General features: G+C 46.4%; 1 protein-coding gene and 1 long non-coding RNA gene across 7 annotated transcripts in view; both read left to right on the top strand.

Annotated features, from left to right (window-relative positions):
• The window catches only part of ASIC4 (acid sensing ion channel subunit family member 4), a 213,310-nt gene that overhangs the window by 136,419 nt on the left and 55,793 nt on the right, over positions 1–21,098 (top strand). The gene's annotated exons all lie outside the window — the stretch shown is intronic.
• On the top strand, positions 1,781–8,812 carry LOC310839352. The gene is made up of 2 exons (XR_014561465.1): positions 1,781–1,914; positions 8,604–8,812. It is a non-coding gene; the product is annotated as an uncharacterized lncRNA (long non-coding RNA).

The following is a 21,098-nucleotide window of genomic DNA, read 5'->3' as shown; positions in this document are numbered from 1 at the left end:
CCCCTCCCAACTTCACTTGGGATCTTCCACATCCCCTTTTTGCCTTCTTTTCTCTGTTGGTGGTTCTGCACATCCTACGAGTAACTATTGCTGGTGCCACAATGGAGGAAAATTCCTTTCCACCTAAGCGCTAGTTGCCTTACATAGTCTTACATAGCATTGGGGGTGGCACTATATGACTGGAGTAACACTCTTCTTGTGTGCTTTGGTGCAGTCCTAGCTCAGTCATTGCAACTGATACTACTGATTTCTGTGCTGTACTGCTTTGCAGATGGGAGAGCTCTGGAATTCACAGAAGGATTCCAGTTTTTGCAACTATGATGAAGGCCACATTCCCTAAACTGGAATAAATTCCCTAAACTAAAAAATAAACTATCTTTGAAACCAAAACAACATTAAAAAAACTATTTACTAAGACGTAGATGGGCGGGACACCCCAGCCAAACACCATAGCACACTATTAGGAGTCCTTTCCTTAAAAGCAGTCAGTTCTCCAAGCCTGCTGGAATAAAAAAAAGTCTTCACTTGCCAGCAGGTCAACAAGGAGGGAGCCAGTCTAGTTTCTCTATGAAGGGAGTTCCAAAACCTGGGAGTAGCCACCAAGAAGGCCCTCTCCCACGTCCCTACCAAGGATGCCTGTGAAGGCACTTTTAGTGGCTTTTTGTCTTGCACAATTAGGGAAGTTTAGCTCAGCTTTTTATTTTCAGGGATTGACAAAGGAAGGGGATAGATAGTGGAATTAGGGTTGCCATATGTCCTTTCCCCCCCAGGACACGCCCTCTTTTTCATGGGTAGTCATAGCAATCTGTAGTTAAAAGTAGAAGTCGGCCAACAGGTCCTCTTTTTTGCTTGTCAAAATATGGCAACCCTAACTCCAGCTTTTCTGTTTCCCATATCCAGGACATGCAAGTGTGGACAAGTGGTGGGGGTCAGTGCCAGATAGGTGGGAATGCAGATAGGTGTTCTGACATGGAAAGAGGAGCTCCATCTATCAGCTGTTAGGATACTTCGGCTAATCCTGCTTGTCTTCACAAAGAAGTGACTAGGTGTGTGATGTGGAAGCCTTGATTTACAATCCTAACTAGCTTCTAGGGCTAAGCTTATGTCTGGGAGACGGGCGGAGTGAGCTCAGCACTTCTTTCCCAGTCCCATTGCATTGGAATGGGGTGGCATGTGATGCAGAGGGACTGCAGAGAGGTGTATGGGAAGAACGTCCACCGGCTTCAAGCTAAGTATTGGCTTGTGACCCCTGTGACTGAAGGTAGGCCCATCTCAAGAGCTGCCAGTGCCCTTGGGAGAGGGGTGGCAGCAAAGTGATGTGAATGGGGCCCTGATTGATGCAACTGCTCATTATCCCCTCTCCATCCTAGGCTCTCCAGGCCATGGATGCTGTCAAAGTAGCCTCAACAAAGGAAGCATCCCTGCTGTGACAGCAGCTTTGCAGTGGTTGTGCCCCACCATGGCCCCTGACTTCCTGCTCTCTCCCCTCCACCCTTCCTCCCCATTTGCCTGTCTGTCCACAGCCTGGGAGCTACTAATAGCCAGCTCTGTTGTGCAGGGAGCGCAAGGGTGATAAATAATCTCCAAACAGAACAATTAAGGCTGCATGTGGCGGCCTCTTGCTCCCCCCATCTCCCCCCCCCCCACACTCTTGTGCACTGCGTCTGGGACTCCTAAGGCGGCGAGAATCCCTCTTCATTAATCAAAGATCAGCTACAATTACACTCACTAATTATTTGCAAAGACTCTTTTGTATTTTCTGTCTCTCCAGCAAAATGCTGATTGGACTCTGCAGAGGCTCCACTGCCCTTGGAGACTGAGGACGGGGGAATGAGGATGTGGGTGGAGGAACACTCCAAAAGAGCCCAATCTTTGGCCTTAACTATCTATCCAGCATCGCCACTAAGCAGACAGGTCTGTCCGCAGTGCCATGGGGAGATCATGTCCATGCAGTACCCAGAACCCACAGGGGCTGCAAGCTAGGGTGAGATTGGGATCACAACCGGGCAGGGGTTTGGGGCATTATACAAATTAAGACAAATCGTAGCTGTTTCTTTGGAATAATTCTTTTTCTGCTGGTTGTGCAGGAGGGCAAGTAATATGGCAGATGATCCCTTTGTCAAATGAAGATCTTAAAAAGGTAAAGGTAAAGGACCCCTGACAGTTAAGTCCAGCCGTGAACGACTCTGGGGTTGTGGCGCACATCTCGCTTTACTGGCCGAGGGAGCTGATGTTTGTCCGCAGACAGTTTTTCCAGGTCATGTGGCCAGCATGACTAAGCCGCTTCTAGCGAAACCGGAACAGCACATGGAAACGCTGTTTACCTTCCTGTCAGAGCGGTACCTATTTATCTACTTGCACTTTGACGTGCTTTTGAACTGCTAGGTTCACAGGAGCTGGGACTGAACAACAGGAGCTCACCTCGTCGCAGGGATTCGAACCGCCGACCTTCCAATCGGCAAGCCCAAGGCTCAGTGGTCTACACCACAGCGCCACCCGCGTCCCAAATAATGAAGGTCTTGCTCCGTCCCTTTTGGCTCCTGAAATGTCACTAGGCAATACACACACACTTTCAAACTTATCTCCACTGTCATATGGGGTAGAAACTTCCTTGCTTACTGAAATAAAATCTGAGGTTCTTGTGGGCTGTTTGTGCACAGTGTTGCTACATGTCTGCATACATATATGCACTGCTTATCTGTGTGTGCAGGAACGCATGTTATGTTTTTGCAACCTTTATAAACTAATTATAATAGAGTAGAAAGGGGCATCCAAAATGATCAAGAGCACCTCTGTGGAAAGGCTAACTCAGAGGCCATGTAGTGGGCCCAGACCAGTGGAGCTCACTCCTATCTGAGAGTAGACAGGCACCCTCCTTGCTGAACTTCAGGAGCATGGCTAAAACTTTCTTGTTCCAGCAGACATTTTAAGGTAGTGCACAGTTTCATGATAAATTTTATTGTTTGATTGTCCCATTTTCTGTGCATTGTTTTCATGTGCACTAGTAATGCATATAGTTGTTATATAGGACATTCTCTCTTGGGAATATTGAGTTTGAGATGATAATCATCCAGGGAGAAATATCAGAGAGGCAGTTGGAGGTTAAGGCCTGGACCGAAGCGGCTGTTCACATGCAGAGAGATAAAGTTGGGGGTCATCTGCTTAAAGCCTTGCGAGGACAGTTTGTGGGTAGGGCCATCTCTCCAGATAGGACCAAAGCTATGTGCTAACCCCTTACCAGTGCTAGGCATGGAGAGACGTAAGGGGAAACTGGAGAAAGTTCAGTGTATCTCTTCTCCCCTTGCCCAAGTTGGAGGACCACAGATTCACATGGCAAAAGGCCCACTTTCTCCTGAGCAGTGCTTAAAATAGGAGCAGAACCAAAGATAAGGGGCTGTTTCCCACGAGATGTAGGTGCGCCTGGGGCAGAAACAAAGGTCCTGGCTTCCTAACCCTCCCTCCTCCCCATTTCCCACTGGATAGTTTTATGCTTGTCTGTGACCCCTCAGTGATGTACATAGTGCTCCGTGCTGGCCCTGACAGCAGCAAGGCCGTGCACTTGCTCTGTTGTCTGGGAGACTCTCCATCACTCTGGTGCTGCTGGTGCCGATCGTATCTCTCAGCCTGAGCGTTGCAAGGATGTTTCCCTAGGAGAGTTCAGCTCGGCACCATTGCCTCCTCCCTCAGCCCAGAGCCCCCCTCCCCCCCCCGCTTGCCTAGTTCCTGCTCCGACATCCTGTTCTCTTATCGCCTGACATGGCCTTAATTAACTCTGGCCTGATAACGGGCCCAGCTGCTTCTGCACAAACCCCATCCTAACACAGACACAGAGACACTGACACACACTACTCAAGTCAATCATGTGATTGTGCTCAGAAAGGTGAGTGTGTATGTGTACTATCATGGTTGAGTGGAAGGGGTTAGTGTGTTTAGAAGTGGTGCAAATGACCCCTTCACCTAGGCACAAATATAGCAAGTACACATTTGCCAGAATTGTGTGTGTGTGTGTGTGTGTGTGTGTGTGTGTGAGAGAGAGAGAGAGAGAGAGAGAGAGAGAGAAAGAGAAAGAATCCACATATCCACAATTTGCAAATAATGTGCAAAATAGAAGACGTGTGACTAAAAGCCCTCATAACTGGAATTCATGGTGCAAACACACATTTTTAATTGGTTGTACTAAAGCCAGCTAGTACATTTTGAGCAGGCCTCAATCTCCAAGGAAGACAGTATGAACCTTTGTCAGTGGGTGTAACTTGGAAAGCAGCAAGTCTGAAGTATATTACATCCCTTCTGCCTGCATCAGCCTGCCAATGGCATTCCAGAACCTAGGGATCTTAGGGCAGCTGTCTGTATGAGGGGGCAAACATGATTGCTGTGCGCACATTGACCTTTCCACCGCAACATGGATTATGTATGTGTCTGGGAACACCAGCCAGTGCTTAAGCATTATTTGCCTACATATGTGTCATCCACACAGCTATGGTAATCACCATTGCAACTTCAGTCCAAACAACATTTTATTATGCAGGAAAGGAGAGGGAAAAGGGGCCCTCCAGCTGCTGATGGACTCCAATGCTGAGCATGGCCAGTGTTCAGAGGTGGTGGGTGTTGTAGCACAGTAACATCTGGAGGACCATATGTTCCTCACATTTGTTCTAGACAACATTAGTGAGATGAGTGGGGCCCTTTAAAGTGATTTTGTTGTGGATGCCTTTCAGAATGCTCCTAAACACATCTAAGAGCTGGTCCTACAATCACATATAGGTGGCTGCCTAGGGCAGTGCTTATAGCAGTGAAACACATTCAGCAAATGATGAAAGGATCTTCCCTCTCCATTTGCTGTCTAGGAATCAATGTGCTTCAGTGGCTCAGTGACAACAGGCAGTGAAGGAAGGACAAAGCCTGAAGCTAGAATCAGGCAACAGGGTAAGGGAAGTGGATGTGCAAGCAACCAAAGCAGCCTAGAGCTTAAGTCAGGAATGAGAAGCCTGGGGGCCTCCAGATGTTCTTGGACTACAGTTTCCCTAATCCTTGACCTTTCTGGCAGGGACTGATGGGAACTGGAGTCTAGCAACATCTGGAGGGCCACAGGTTTCCCCTTCCTTGGTCTAAGGAGACAAATTGTAACATGCAGCATGTTAGGACCTAAGGACAATAGTTCATTCTGGGGTGCCAAAGAAATTGTGTGAGGCAGGGCTCACCATAGTAATAGAAACATAAGTTTGTAGAGTTGGAAGGTACCCCAAGGGTCATCTATACCCCTGCAATGCAGAAATAGAAATCACAGCTAAAGAATCCCTGGCAGATGGCTATCCAACCTTTGCTTAAAAACCTCCAGTGAAAGAGAGTCTACCACCTTCCAAGATGGCCCATTCCACTGTCAAACAACTCTCACTGTCAGAAAGTTCTGGTGTTTGCTTGGAATCTCCTTTCTTGTAATTTAAATCTGTTGGCTTGAGTCATATCCTCTGTAGCAGGAGAAAACAAGCTTGCTCCATCTTCCATGTGACAGCCCTTCAGCAAAGTGGCCATCATATCACCTCTTCTCCAGGCTAAACATACCCAACACTCTCAACTGTTTCTCATAAGGCTTGGTTTACAGACCATTTATCATCTTGGTCACTTTCCTCTGTGCACACTCCAGCCTGCCAATATCCTTCTTAAATGGTGGTGCCCAGACTGGACAAAGTACTCCAAGTGTGAGCTGACCAAGGCAGAATAGAGTGATACTTTTACTTCTTTTGATTTGAACACTATGCTTCTGTTGATGCAGCCTAGAATAGCATTATGGTTTTTTGCTGCTGCATCACACTGTTGACTCTTATTAAGCTTGTGGTCTGCTAAGACCCCCTAGATCCTTTTCACATGCGCTACTGGCAATCCAGGTGTCCCCCATCTTATATTTATTTGTGTATCTGGTTATTTCTACCTTACTGTTAGAATCTTACGTTTGTCTCTATTGAAATTCTTTTTGTTTCTGATTCTTAACTCTTCATTGGTGACAGTAGATATGCCCAATATCCTTGTTCCCTTAACCAATTTCTAGGCTAGGGAAAGGGGTGGTTTGGATGAATGCCCACTTTGGGCACCTGCCCTTTAGTGGAGACCAGGGTTTATTCTGCCCCTCAGCTCTCCAGCCTTCCTTTTCCCTGTCCTCAACGCAGTCAATTATTATATCACTGAGGTGGCAATTCAAATACATTCCTGGCAGTTCATCCACAGCTCTTGGCAAATATTAGCCAAAGGGAGATTATTCCAGAGCAAAGTTTGCTGATGGGTATCTCTGAATGTTTGATCTCTTCAGACTCATCCAAGTCACTCTGCCTACCCTCCTCACTCCCTCTGCTCAATGCCAGCAGCTCCAGCACAATATGTGGGTGCCCCCCCTACATTATAGGGCACACGTAGACCTATTACCATCTACCACTTCTATTTTCCTGGTTTGAAAACAGCAGTCATTTTTCATGAATTTCCAAAGGCATTATAGACCAGATGCAACATTCAAATGACCAGTAAGGGTCTCTGTTGTTGCTATCCCTTCTCCAAGAGTGAAAATGTAGGTGGCATCTTGGTTATGGTGGAGAGGTGCTGTAGGGTAATTGGCTTTTAAAATGGGGAGGTTGGGTAAATTGTGACACAGCAAAGGGGGAGATTGGTGCCCTGTACCAACCGCAATGGGAGGGGACTCCTCTGGGTCTGATGGATCTTTCTTCAAAGACAATGGAAGTGGTGGGTGTTCACATTCTGTTTTGTTTATTATTGGATGGTATATACACTGTTGATGTGGGTTGGGGACTTGATCAGTGCCAGGAGGGGAAACAGCTTCATGCACACCACTCTTGCACTTTCTGAAGAGTGGAATATAAATAAAATGATAGGATAAATAAATGTTTATATCCTTACTTCAGCGCTGGAAATAGGGCAGGAGAGTGTGGGACAGGGAGCACAAAATAGGGCCAATGCAATGCAAGGTGTATGTGTATGTGCATGTGCATGGGGGGAGGTATTTTTCAGGTAGTATTTGCTCTGCCTCACCCCTATTGTTCTACCTGTGGCTGATCTATCTTTAGGGATGGTCAAAACCATTTTTAAATGGTTATTGTTGTTGTTGTTGGTATTTTAATGTTTAAAAATACAGTTTGCATTAATACAAATGAAGAGCACAAAACAAATCTAAAACGATTCATAATATTTAATAGTTTCAGTATTCTTCAAACTTTGCAGAACTACCAGAAAAAGGAAACTTTGCAAGTGTGAATCAGCTAGCAAAAACACACACACACACCTTGCAAAATGAATTGTATCCTGGCCTTAGCCAAAGATGAGCAGCACTCAGGGGGATGCAAGTTCCTTGATGGAAACAAGCTAAGCCTCATTGCAGTGATATTCATGGACAATCCTGGCCGAAAAGTTGTCACCCGTTCTTAACAGGCTAGTTTGGATAGGAGATCTCACTGCTATTAAGGAGGTTGACCTAGAGGATCACTTCCATATTCAGTTTTTTGCTGTAGTACCACCCTCAATTAAAGGCACACATGGTTGAATTGCAAAACTATTTTAGTGTGGTGAACAGTTGGAATGGCAAGGTCAGTGGTGAATGCTCCAGAAAACTGCATTTTAATTGCTTCACTCAATAGATAGCTCATGACTAAACACGGTTTTAGAGCTTCCCAAAGCAGGTTGAACAATAAAGTAGCAAACAACAGTCTTGAGTGTGTGACAATGGCTGCTTTATACAGATTTGACTGCTCAGTCACCCAGTCACCCCGTCACCCCGTCACCTGCACCACAATATTTAAAGTAGAGCCTGAATCCACATTCACATTCTGGGCTGGCCCAAGGCATTTTGCTGCCTGAGGCGGAGCCCTCCCCACACCCGCAAGATCAGGTGCATAATATCCAATATTGACCAAGTCATTTTTGAACCTGAAGCAAATAATCCCACAAGTGCCTTTCCCCCTCCCTGGCAGGAAAAATCCAACAACAATAATAGCTTGCCATTTGTCGTCATTTCAGAGCACCCAGAATCAGCTGCTTCAGGTGCCATCTCTCTTTGCCTTATGGTAGGGCTGGCCCTGCTCACATTCTCCTGGATATGAGGCAGATGCTGCACAGGTTGCCAGCTGCCCTAGAGCTTGCCCAAGCTAGGCTTGCAGGCGCTTCTGTGGGAGTCACTGTTGCCTTGGAATGCCGGGTCCTATCATGTCTGTTTCATTGATTTAAGCACCGCCGAAAGGGTTTTAATCAGCCGTTAGCTGCCTGCTTAGGCATCAAGAACAAACCCATCAGCCAAGAGAGAACCACAAAGGGCCAGGCCCAGGGCTGGAGCGGTCCCAACTCTTTAAAGATGCAAATTGGCAATCAAAGATCAAAGCCGTGAAGTTGGCATAATCTCCCTTAAAAGGGTTCCATTATTAACGAGCTGGGCTTGTAGCTCACCCTACTTCACTTGCAGCTTCTGATGAGGCTGCCAGGCTGTGCCCTCCCTCCCTCCCACTGCCTCGGCTGCAGGGGGAAGGATGAGAGGCAAAGGAGTGGGAAGGTCTCGCCCTGTTTGTTTTTCTCTCCTCTCTAATGTGTTGGTGTCAAATTCTCCTTGGCAGAAACTACAAACCCCCGGAATCGAACCACAGGGACAGGGGGAGAGAGGAAGAGAGATGTCGTGTCTGAGAGAGAGAGATACAGAGAGAGGAAAGAGTGGGGAAAGATTCTTGTATGGTGGGCTAGGTTCTCCTAGAGAGGATTTCAGCACGGCAAGCAAAACCTGCCAAAATTCCCTGTTCTATACACAAGTATTAAAGATGCAGCAGAGCCTTGTTTTCTTTCACATCTCTCTACCCCACACCCCACCCCCAATGTTAATGTGCTCATCAGTCCCACCATTGCCGACACCCTGGCTATCCCTTCTCTGGGCATCCTTCTCACACAGAGACATGCATATCATCTCTCAGTTTTTTTCTGATGCTCTAAGGTCCAGCCTGCCAAGACATTTTGCTTCCTGAAGCAGAGCAGCAAATGGTGCCTCCCCTCACCCCATGCCATCAAAGGCTGGGCAAGGTACCATATTTTTCCGTGTATAAGACGCCCCCATGTATAAGACAACCCCTACTTTTGGGGACCCCCAAATTAGGAAATAGGCATATGCACTATCTGTGTATAAGGTCCCCGCCCCAGATTTTTAACCTTATTTTAAAGTAAAAAAACCCTAGTCTTATACACAGAAAAGTACGGTAGTTTGATTCCTGAGACAGAAAATTGCAAAAGGGAATTTCCCTCTCCCTGGCAGAAAAGGTATCAGCAGCATCATTACCACATTGCTGCCTTTTCATAACACTGCAAAATCTGCTGCCTCTTATGGCAGCTGCCTCACTCTGGTAGGGCCAACCCTGTATCTTCTTGGCTTGCCTCTCCTCACTCCCTTCCTTGCTTTCCTTATGAAATGAAGGGGAACATGCCTTTCAGCCGCTGGGCTCTGGAATAAGGAACAGAAGCCATAAAAGGACATTCACTCAAAAACACTTGGTAAGAGTTGCTTGCCCTACCATTTAACTCGTCCACCCCTGTGATCACTAGCCATGGAGGGACCCCCCCCTTTCTGTATTGTGTGTCTGGGCAAACGGGGGGGTTTAATCCACAGTAATGATTTGCATGGAATCAGGAGGTGTGGATAGTTAATTTCATGTTAATTATTTTGGAATGCAACAGGGTGATTTTGTTTGTGCTGCACAAATGAGCTGTGATTGGAGACAAAACACCTGAAACGAGGGATACAATGAAAGGCAGGCACCCAACTATCTATAAACAAAAAATAAAAAAATAATAGAGACAAATTTAATTTATGGAGAGCTGTGGATGGGAGAGTGGTATGAGGGTGTGAGTGAACTGGGTGGGTAGAGATGCTCGAGGGATTTGTTCTCTCTGAATTCTGGTGTGAGCTGACCTGATCTGCCTTCTCCTAGGCTATCATGAAGATCTGAACACATAGTTATCCTGCAGAGTTCACTCTTTGAATTTTATGGTGTAGTTCTCAGCCCAAAAAGCCTAATTGTTTTTAATTGTTGTAAATATGTTTATTTTATTTTTAATTGCATTGTTTAATCCCTGAAGTGTTTGCCACCCACTGGGAGAGCGAAGGGTGGGATAACCATTTAATAAATATAAATAAATAAATAGTAAAGATTTTAGGGTGAAATACATTTGAAAATGCATACTTTGAGAGAAAACAGATTTATAATTCTGTATCTTATGAGAAAAAGCATTCAAATAAAGTTTTAAAATGTATATTTAATTATGGGGGGGGTTGGTGTGGATTTTGTATTTAAGAAAGTTTGCAGATTAATGCAGAAATGGGGCAGAACAGGCTTATGAATGATCCTGTGCAAAAGTGGCATAAAACTGGAAATGAAGTGATGTAACCATTCCTACTGATGTGAGCTGTAAGATTGGGAGGAGTAGCTGGTGATATGCAAGTGAGGAGCTGGTCCTGAGCCCATTCTGCCATCCATAGTAGATTACCGTGGCCATCATTTTTGTCTGGTGTTCCTGATGCTTCTTCCTGAATCACTTCCTTAGCAGATCTGAGGGGGTCCCTTCAGTAGTACTGATAATTGTGGCACACAGCAAAGTAGCAGTCCTTAAGACCAGCGTGGGGCGGCACCGTGCCCTGTGCCCCGCTTTGCGAGCCAGGGCAGGACACTCCGCAGGGCCTCTGAAGAGTCTGCCTGCCTCCTCCCACTCAGCCACCCTACAACTGAGGGGGAGGCGGCAGGTGGACCATTTGGGGCAGCGTGGAGCCTGCGGGCGCCCAAGCCACCACGTCACCCCCAGGAGAGACGCGTGGCTCGGACACACTGCAGGCCCCGCAGTGAGTGCCACCCGCCATTGTCAACCCCCCCCCCCAGTGGTGACACCCAGGGCCTCCTGCTCCCCCCCTGCTTAAGACACGATGGTTGCAAGCAAATGAAAAACAGAAGAGCACTGCAGATGAGAAATAGGGGCATCAAAAGGATAATTAAAGACTCAGGCCAGGGCTGTACCTGGCCATGGGGTGAATGCAGACATTTACCACATGGTAAATGTGGGAAAGCCTCAGTGCTTGATAAAGTTCCCACTGTTTACCATGGCATTACAATGTGTGGCATGAGGAAACAACAACAACAAAAAAACACCACCAACAGCAGTTTCCTTAATTCAGAAGACCAAAGTAAACCATAGTATAAAACCTCATACCACTTGGTGAGTGGGTTACCAATATCGAAACAGTGTGGAACAGTGAAAAGGAATGGAGATTATGAACTGTGCAAGGGAGGGCCCCACTCAGAGTGTCCTGCTGATCCTTCACCCCATTGCCCCAAATGCACTTGGCAGTCTTAACTCCCAACACAGTAATTTGCTTCACCCTGTGCTCTCGCCAATTCATTCACCCCATTGCATGTGTGCCATTTCTGCAGCTACAATTCAGGCAGGCACATCCCTTGATAGGTGAAGAAGGGGACCAACTTGGCCAGACAGGGAGCACTCACAGGGCTGCCTTGCCTGTCCTAACCCTGCTGGTACTTCCCTAGTTGTGTTCCCTAGTTGGCTGCATGTCCATTTCTACTGAGCTCCCTGTATGCACACTTTATGGCAGGTGTGGGGAAACAATCAACCCTCCAGATGATTTTTTGGACTACAATCCCCACCATTCCTGGCCACTGAGTATGCTGGCTGGGGCTGATGGAAGTTGGAGTCTAACAATATCTGGAGTGCCATGGAGGTTCCCTATCCTTGCTTTATACCCTTGACCATAGTGAGGTGACAACACCTTGGAGGGTAAGGATTCTGGATTTTAGACACAAAAGCAGGATTTATAAACTCATGATCACTTGCTAGGGATTTTGATTGCCCCATAATTGTCCCATAATTTCAGGCTAGTTGCAGTGTGAAGCTCACTCCCTTCTGATTCTGGTGGTAGAAAGTGATGGTGAACCATTCCCACCCACCCACCCCCCGCTGCCCTTGTACTTGCAGAGGAAGATAGATGGGGCAAGAACAGGGATGCCCTCTGAACTACATGGGAAATTTCCAGTTCTCTTGAACTGGAGGAAGGAATAGTGGATGTAAGTGGATTTTCGTCATGAACACCATATGATTTACTGCTGAACTATGACACCCATACCCAAAACCCATACCCTTCCTTTCTAAGATAATTGATATTTTTCAAAAGTCATGTATGCACACCAGGGGGACCCTGGCCAGTGGCCAGTCCCCTGGTACATGTACAGATTATTTAAAAAACCAAACTAATTCATCTTCTGCACTACCACTACACATGCTTGTTGAAACCGTAGTATGTGAAGCAGCCCTGCCAGGTCGACCTCTTGCCGTGCAGGATTTTCTTCCACTTCCCAAACCATTCTCAAGATTCTTCTGTATGGCTGCCCAGCTGGCTTTAATTGCCAAGCCACCGGGGCCCATGACGTGCCCCTGGGTCCCCTGCGAAAAGCCGCTTTTTCCGATGTTTCCTGCCGAGCCGACTCTGAGAGCTGCCTGTGCTGTTAACCAGGCATGGAAATTCTGGCACCATCATCTGGGAGCTGGTGTGACAATAAATCTTATCAGCAGAAGCACATCCTCTCCCGGAGAGATAGGCCCTGCTCCGCACACCCTGGAACACAAGTCTTGCATCTGCACAATGTCACCGTGAAGGATTTTGCAGATAACACCACGGCTGGGTAGGAGATGGATTCTCTACCAGCGCCCAGAAGTGCGATAGGAGATGAGGCCTTTTGTCTAGGTCTTCCCTCTTCCTTAAATCTGTGATGCAGCCAAGCTATTAGCAGGGGGATGGGACAGTGGAAAAATTAGTTTAGGAAAGCTACAAAGACACAAAAAAGACAAAGGCAAGTCCCCGCTCCACAGCAAGCCCCCCCGGAGAGCCCTGGTTCCAAATGCATAAGAAGTAAGGCTGTTGCAGGTTACTGACTTGTATCTTGCAATGTCTGAATCTCTTAACAAAGGGTAAAGCGATGGACTAGCTTTCTTTTTTGTGTGATGGCAGAGAGAGGCTGGGCAAACTCGGGGGGGGGGGTCCTACAAACTACTACATGGGGAGGGGGGGCAGCTGAGAGGGAAGAAGTCCCAAATTCCCAGTGTATGCAGATGATCATGTTTGGTGTAACATGAGGCAGAGAGTACAGAAGTCAAGTCGTTTATGTCACAAAACCTAGCTCATGCATTTGTTGGGACAGGCACAAAGACAGCCTCAGAGTACAGTGGTACCTCGGGTTAAATACTTAATTCGTTCTGGAGGTCCGTTCTTAACCTGAAACTGTTCTTAACCTGAAGCACCACTTTAGCTAATGGGGCCTCCTGCTGCTGCTGCACCACCAGAGCATGATTTCTGTTCTCTTCCTGAAGCAAAGTTCTTAACCCGATGTACTATTTCTGGGTTAGCAGTGTCTGTAACCTGAAGCGTATGTAACCAGAGGTACCACTGTATATATATCATACCTTGACTGCGTGATGAGGTTGGGCTGTGTATATTCCCTAATGCTGTAACCACTGCTTAGAAAAGCAGAACTGGGGCTCAGGGTTTTAGTTTTTATTTTAGGCAAGGTACTAGTCCTTACAGTTGTGAAAATATGCTTGTAAATGTTTCTTGCGAGAGAAGTCAGCCCAGCCCCATTCACACAACCCACACCGCCCTCTTGAGTTGGATGGATAGGAGTACCCGAGTGTTTTCTGCACCACCAGTAAGCATAAGGGGTACTTGTGCTTTTCCCTTCCACAGCAAACAGGAGAACTCGGGCGTCTCTGGCTTAGATGTAGGCATAAAGTGTGTGTGTGTGTGTGTGTTTCTTTGCTAAATAGAGGCATGCAATATTTGTGCGTGTGTGTATGTCCCTCCCCAGCACGAAGCGCCTGTGCCAGCGATAAGCGTGCCGAGGGCGCTGCTTTGGCCTGGCAGGCGTCCGCTGCCCCAGGCAGGTCTTAGCCGAGTTTAGTTTTATACACTTGCTCGCGCGCGCGGCCGGCGCGGTCCTGGGAGCGGTAATGAGATGGAGGCAGCAGAAGGACGGTGCGATAAGGCAGCCAGCTCTGCCCCAGCAGATTAAATGCTGGGATTAAGCAGGCGGTGCCAGCGCGGCTGGCGTTTTATCTCCGCAGCGCTCTCCCCTCTCATTCTCCCGCTTGATAGCGAACATTTTCAGAGCTGTCAAGAGAAGAAATTGCTTGTTAACCCTTTGAGGGCCGATCTTAGCCCCGGAGCGGGGATGTGCAAGGGGTGGGTGGGGAGAGACTCCTGTTCTTAGCTGTCCAGGGAAGTGACTAGACCCCTGCAGGCTGGTCTTTTCCGCGCCGCGCCGACCCCCCAGCCCCTGTCCCGTTATATGCCTTAGCTGGAGGGAATCGGTCCTTTTTTCCCCTCTTCCCCCCATGCAACCATCCAATTCAGGGCTGCTGCAGCAGCAGCACCAATATAATTGTGACCTTTTGAACAGAGCAGCCTAGGAGAAGCTGGTGTGCATCTCTGGAGATTCCAAACAGTAGCATCTTGTGCAACGCTCCCCCCCTCCAAGGGGGAAAAGAAGCTTTTCCCCCCCTTTACTCATGTGTCATACCAGCCCACCCCCTCCAGTCCTCCTAGATCAGAAAGAATTGTAGTTATGGCCAAAGCTTTCATGGAAAAGGAAGACCCACTTCACACATGGTTTGTATTGTAAAGACATACCTTTTTGCCCAGGCTTCCCCTGACCCATGGGATGGGACCCTCTTTTATTTGTTTGAATTCTCAGGCTTCCCATTTCTATTTGTTTGTATACACAATGACTACTGCTTTACTGGATTTTTTTGTATCTTTGTTTTAACGATATTGTCTGTTGGCTTTATGTTGTACACTACTGCAAGATTTTAAAAAAATAGTAAGCAGCTTATAAGTGTATTATAGAAAAGAAATAAAGTGTTAGTAGATACATTTCTACATGGCAATGGGGCCCAGAGGCCATAAAACACATGAGTTATAGTATGCAATATTTGTATGCAAAGCTGAAAGGCAGGCTAGCGCCACGCACACCCCCAGCAAGCCATTAATGCTGTTAGTTCATTGCTGTCCCTCTAGTCTAGATGTGATACCATTCATGCAATTAGCACTTTTGTGAATAGCTCTTTTAGAGTAAATAGCAGGATTTGGATTGGGACTGCAGAGCAGAGCAAATGGTTATCTCTCTCCCCCCACCCCCCTACCCCATATTCTGATTTGGATCAGGGGGACACACCTGCTATTTACTCCTTTAAAAAACAATTCACAAGGTTGCTAATTGCTTGAAGGGTGTCCCACCCACTGGATCATGAGCACCTTGTCTTGATGTCAGTTCTGTTCAGGGAAACGGAGCATCTTCTTTTCTCTTGAGTAGATGGTCCACACCCCATTCTCCATGGTTCAGAGATGACCATGATCAAAACCCTTATCTGGTGCTCTTTAAGGCACTTCCTGTCAAGCTCTTTTCCCGCCCCTGTGAGCTATCCTGCTCACTGCTGCTTGTTCCTTGCACTTTTAATTGGTTTCCCAGTTTGATTCTTCATCTACTGCTGCTCCTTGCCAGGCAGGACCAGGTTACCCTACCCTGTTACCTGAGAGCCAGCAACCAATCCTCTCTGGAGCCACACTTTTTTGAGCATACAACTAGCTATTCCATCTGAATCTTCTCCTGTGACTTTTCCCATCTCTCTTATGGATCATTTTACCTCACAAATACACAGCCCCCCCTTTCTGCTGCTCTTCCGTCTCTGCTCCCCCCTCCCACTGCTGCCTTTTTAGATACTGGAGCAAACCTGGCCTAGAGTGGGCTCTGCTGGCATCCTTCTGCCAGGCTGAAAATGGACCATTTATCCCTGTGTTTATCCCTCCTCACTTTTCTGCCTCAATGCCAGTTTGTGATCCATGACAAGCCTCTGCTTCTCATCTCTAGATGGCTCCATTCTCTTCACAGACTCTGCCGAGGAGAGACATTTGTCAAAGGCTTTGTTGAGAGTCCCAATAAATTCCTGTTCCCCTCTGTGCAGAAATCATTCTCCTCAGCTAAGGAGGGCATTGTTCTTTTCTTACTGGGAGCAGAAGCTCCTGCAATGTGCCAGGCTCAGTTGCTGTTCCTGATCTTGGTGAGGAAAGTGTTGGTGGCTGCCTTTGTGCTTCTGCACACTTTCTTTCTCCAAGATGCTTCTCTGTCTGAATTTGCCCCTACTGTCCCTGTGGAGTGGGGTAGGGGGAAAGAAGTAGGGGAATTGTATGAATATTAGGGTAAAGCTCTATAGCAAATGACTATGGTCCCACATATCAAAATTGTGTTAGGAAGATATTGCCTGGCTCTCTTTGCTTTCTAAAATGGGCCGGATGTCTTAAGACCATATCCCTATTGTAAACAAATGGGCTGAAAACAGCAACACTACCCAAGATTATCTCCCTCCTTTATCACTGCACATTTCCCCATAAGGCTTGGGGCCCAGTTACCAGTAGTCAGGTGGAAGCAACATAAAGAAAGCCCTGCTGGACCAGCCAGTTGCTCATCTAGTCCAGCTTCCTGTTCTCTCAGGGCCCAACCAGATGCCAATGAGCAGCACCATCTCTTCAAAGAGGAAAGGGAGGCTTTGCTAAATTTATGAAATCCTGACCTTAGATATGAAGGTGCAGGGCTGGTGCCAAGTGTCGGCCATCCAACCTCTGCTTAAAAACCTCCAAGGAAGGAGAGTCCACCACCTCTTGTGGGAGTCTGTTCCACTGCTGAACAGCTCTCACTGTCAGAAAGTTTTTCCGAATGTCTCCTCTTTTTCAGGCTAAACATACCCAGCTCCTTCAAGCACTCCTCATAAGGCTTAGTTTCCAGACCCTTTATCATATTGGTTGCCCTCCTTTGCACATATTCCAGCTTGTCAACATCCTTCTTAAATTGTGGTGCCCAGAATTGGACAGTTTTCCAAGTGTGGTCTGATAAAGGCAGAATAGATCTGTTGATGCAGCCTAGAATAGCATTAGCTTTTTTTGCTGCTGAATCACACTGTTGTCTCATGTTAAGCTTGTGGTCCATGAAGACCCCTAAATCCTTTCCACGTGTACTGCTAGTAAGCCAGGTGTCCCCCCATCCTATATTCTTCCTGCCTAAGTGCAGTACATTACATTTGTCCCTGTTGAAATTCATTTTATTAGCTTGCATCCAGTTCTCCAATGTGTTAAGGTCATTTCGAATTCTGATTCTGTCTTCTGTGGCATTAGCTACACCTCCCAGTTTGGTGTCATCTGCAAATTTGATTAGCATCCCCTCAATTCCTTCATTTAAGTCAGTTATAAAGACGTTAAACAACAACGGGCCCAGGACACAACCTTGTGGCACCCCACTTGTCACTTTTTTCCAGGATGGTGAGGAATCATTAATGAGTACTCTTTGGGTTTGGTCAGTCAACCAGCTACAAATCCACCTAACAGTTACCTTGTTCAACCCACATTTTACCAGCTTCCTCATAGGAATATCACGGGGGACTTTGTCAAAAGCCTTTCTGAAATCAAGATACACTATGTCCACAGCATTTCCATGATCCACCAAGTTTGTAATTTCATCAAAAAAAAAAGAAAAGAAAAGAAAAGAAAAGAAATCAGATTGGTCTGGCATGACTTATTTTTGAGAAACCCATGCTGGGTCTTAGTAAACGCAGCATCCTTTTCTAAATGCTCATAGACCACCTGTCGAATTATCTGTTCTAGGACCTTCCCTGGTATTGATGTCAAGCTCTCTGGTCGGTAGTTATCTGGGTCTTCCTTTTTCCCCTTTTTGAAGATGGGGACAACATTTGCCCGCCGCCAGTCTGTAGGGACCTCACCTGTTCTCAGATTTGCTGCCTCTGTGTCAAGCTCATCCGCATTTTAGCCATTAACAACATGCTTTGTGGGCCTGTAGCTTCTCTTTAGCACACTGCCATCAAATGTGCTATGATTTCTCCTGGAAAACAAAGAGGGCTAACTGATAAGCCAAGAGATGTAGAAGGGAGCTGCTGCATGTGAATTCCTCAAGCAAAGAATGACAAAGAAAACTGGTCTCAAGAGAAGAAAGAGAGCTGGCACCGTGCTGTGTAAACAGTGATGAAGGGTGGACCAAAGAGATTCAGACCCCAGCTGCAGAATCTTGATTTCTTCCTTATCTCCCCACCTTGGCAAGCACATAAGAAACAAGGTTTAGTTCTTTGAAGAAGAGATGCTGGTGCTCCAAGGAGCCAGGAAGCCATGCTTTCTGACCAGGGAAGCCTTGCCTCCCATTGCCAGGTGCACCGCAGCTGACTCAGCTCTACTTTCTTAGTCATGAGGGGAAGAGTTCCATAGTGTAATGGTAATTGTTTCAAGTGCAGGAGCTCATCACAACATCTCCCAAAGAGAGATGTGGGCAGGTAAATTGATCAGTTCACACAGATGCATACACCAGAGAACAGCAGTACATAGCATAATATCCAATTCCTTAGGATGAGCATGACAGCTATGCATAGTTTCCAAGGAGTAAGATGTATTTTGCTTTTTATTTGCATAGGTTCAACCTGTTAAATACATTAAGCTGTATCAAAAGACCATCATCGAGCTGAAAGGCAATCTTGAACTTTTAAATGGAAATGCAAACGATCTTGGAAAGAACTGTTGCCATTTAAACTGCTAGCTTGAAGTAAGAACTCCATCAAAGGACAGGAAAGAAGTCTCCAACTCTGCTTCATTCTCCAAGGGTTCATCCACACTTCTGCTTGTCCCACCACTTTCTCCCAAGGAAACCTGCTCTTTACCGCTAAGTCAAAGCAAACGTCAATCAGGTTTTCTGGGGATTGACATTTGCTCCGATTCAGTGGTAAAGAAGTGGAGCAAACAGAAAACTGCTCAGACCCCTGCCTTGAAAGCATGGAACAAGTGGCAAACCTCTCGGACTCATGATTTTTAGGCACAGGAAAAGCAAAGTGTGGATGAGTCCTTTATGCTGATTTGTCACAAACTTGAAATAGTTGTTATCACCTCACTCATTTGATGACATCACCACACTTGTTCTGAAAAAGGTTCCAGAAATGTACTATGGAAGGCATCCTGCCCATTCTTAGGGGCACTTTTTTGTTGTTGCTCAGGACTAGCATCCAAAACAAGTTGAATCTTTACTCAGCTTCAGCCATGCTTCCTAAGTGCTCTGCTTCCTAAATGCATGTATACTTGCTTTTGCCAAGAATGTATCTTTGAATCAAATTAAATTAATTGTGTGCAACTCAGCAGGGTGGCTAGGGAGGATTAATTAGTGTTATATCATTGGGGTACAAATTTCTTGGGATTAAGAGACAATTGCCCCAGGCTTTCATCCAAGGCTAGGCAGTGGTCCTGTTGCTCAGGCACAAAAGCCAGTAAAAGTGTTAACAAGCCCTAAAATAAATTGCATGCAAAATTTATGTAAAAAGAGTGTGACTTGGGCTCCATAGTAACATAGTTCAGAAAATTAGGCAGGGTCTGCCATCCTATCCAGCCACAGCCTCTCTGCCCAGCAGAAGTTGAACCAAAACGCCATGGAACAAGAGTCCTTTATGTCATCACACTGCAGGGTTTTTAATGGGAGGAAGGGGTGAGTGAATGGCTACAGAGAGAGGAAAGAAGGCCAGCTGATACAGATACCTGAATAGTCTCTTTGATAATCTGGTGTGCATGAGGATGGAAAAAATCCCCCCCTCAAACAGGTGAGGAGGCTCTGAAAGGGAGCAGGGAGAAACTTTGATCAACACCACAGGTCCTCATTTAACCATTTATTTTGTACACCATCAGTTCTAAAAAAAACACCCTTGACTTTTGGCCATCCAAATGGTCTGAACACCAGTCCCTTCACTTCCTAATACCCCATTTTCCAGCTGTCCTCTCAGAGTTGCTGTTCTCTATAACACAATGCCACCAGCATTGGAACGTCAGGCATAGGAGATCTCTTTTTTTTCTTTTAACTATAACTCCAAGATCTATTAACCAGAACCAGGTTCAAAAGATATACTCAAAGAATTAGAAGAGTTCTAAGCCCAGGAATTTGCAGTGAAGAACTGAACTGAGTTCACAGTCTTTCCGTATAGAAAGCCATTCCTGGAACACCTTCACCAGCATACAAAATTTTCTAACCGGGGGGCGGGTGGGGCGGGTGTCGTTTTGCAGCTGCCGATTTTAAACAGTTGGGATTCAGATACCCTTGCCAATCTCTCAGAGACCTTCCATTAGATCCTGATCTACCTTCTGCCCACACCTAGCATGCAGCTAAACAAGCCAGGCAGATCGTAAACATGCTTACTCTCAGGTAGGTGGAAGACTTCTAACCCCTTACTATTTGCTAGGGGGGTGAGATTGCCCAATAATGTGTTATTTCTTGTGGATGAGCTCATATGTATAATAGGAAGGTTAAACCCCATGTACCACGGTGCCTATACTGATTGTGTTCTCCCACAGTTGTTTTTTAATAACTCTTCCAAAAACAGATAACACTCATCTAATTCAACTCTTTTCTCTCCCCATATTGCAAATGGTGGCAAGTTAGGGTTGAAACTTGAGTGATTTCCCCAAGTTCTCCCACTGTGAAATCTGAACCAGGAACCCTCCAACTCACATATTTATCCTCTCAGCCACTACAATATTATGCTCTCAGTCATTGCTTCTGCAGAATTAGTCCCATTCCACCCTCTCATTACTCCCAACCTTTCCATGCTGTCTCAATCACTTTTCTTCCACACTTCATGCACAAAGAGTTTCCCGCACTGCAGGGATTTCTGGTTCATGAATCTCAATGGGATGTCTTCTGTCCTGGTGGCAGGATGATAGGCATGGTAAAGGCTCCTAGTTCAGATCTTTGCCAATGCAGGGGTTTGGGGTGGGGTGGGGGAGAGGAGAATATTTAATAGTAGGGCATGGGTGCCATCTGGTTGGGTTCTCTGGTGCCAGCAATGGACACAGTGTTATGGGTAAATCAGGGATCAGGAGGCATACTGGAGGGATGGGGTCTTTTTTGGAAACAGCTCTGGGAGCCACAATCTTAAATTGTGACTATGCTCATACAAGCTTGTTTTAGGAAAGGCTTGCTTTAGACCCC

Source organism: Podarcis gaigeae, assembly GCF_964106915.1.
Source record: "Podarcis gaigeae genome assembly, chromosome: 1".
NCBI classification, from domain to species: Eukaryota; Metazoa; Chordata; class Lepidosauria; order Squamata; family Lacertidae; genus Podarcis; species Podarcis gaigeae.
Note: the sequence above shows the minus strand (reverse complement) of the source record. Positions and strands in the feature narration are given on the sequence as shown.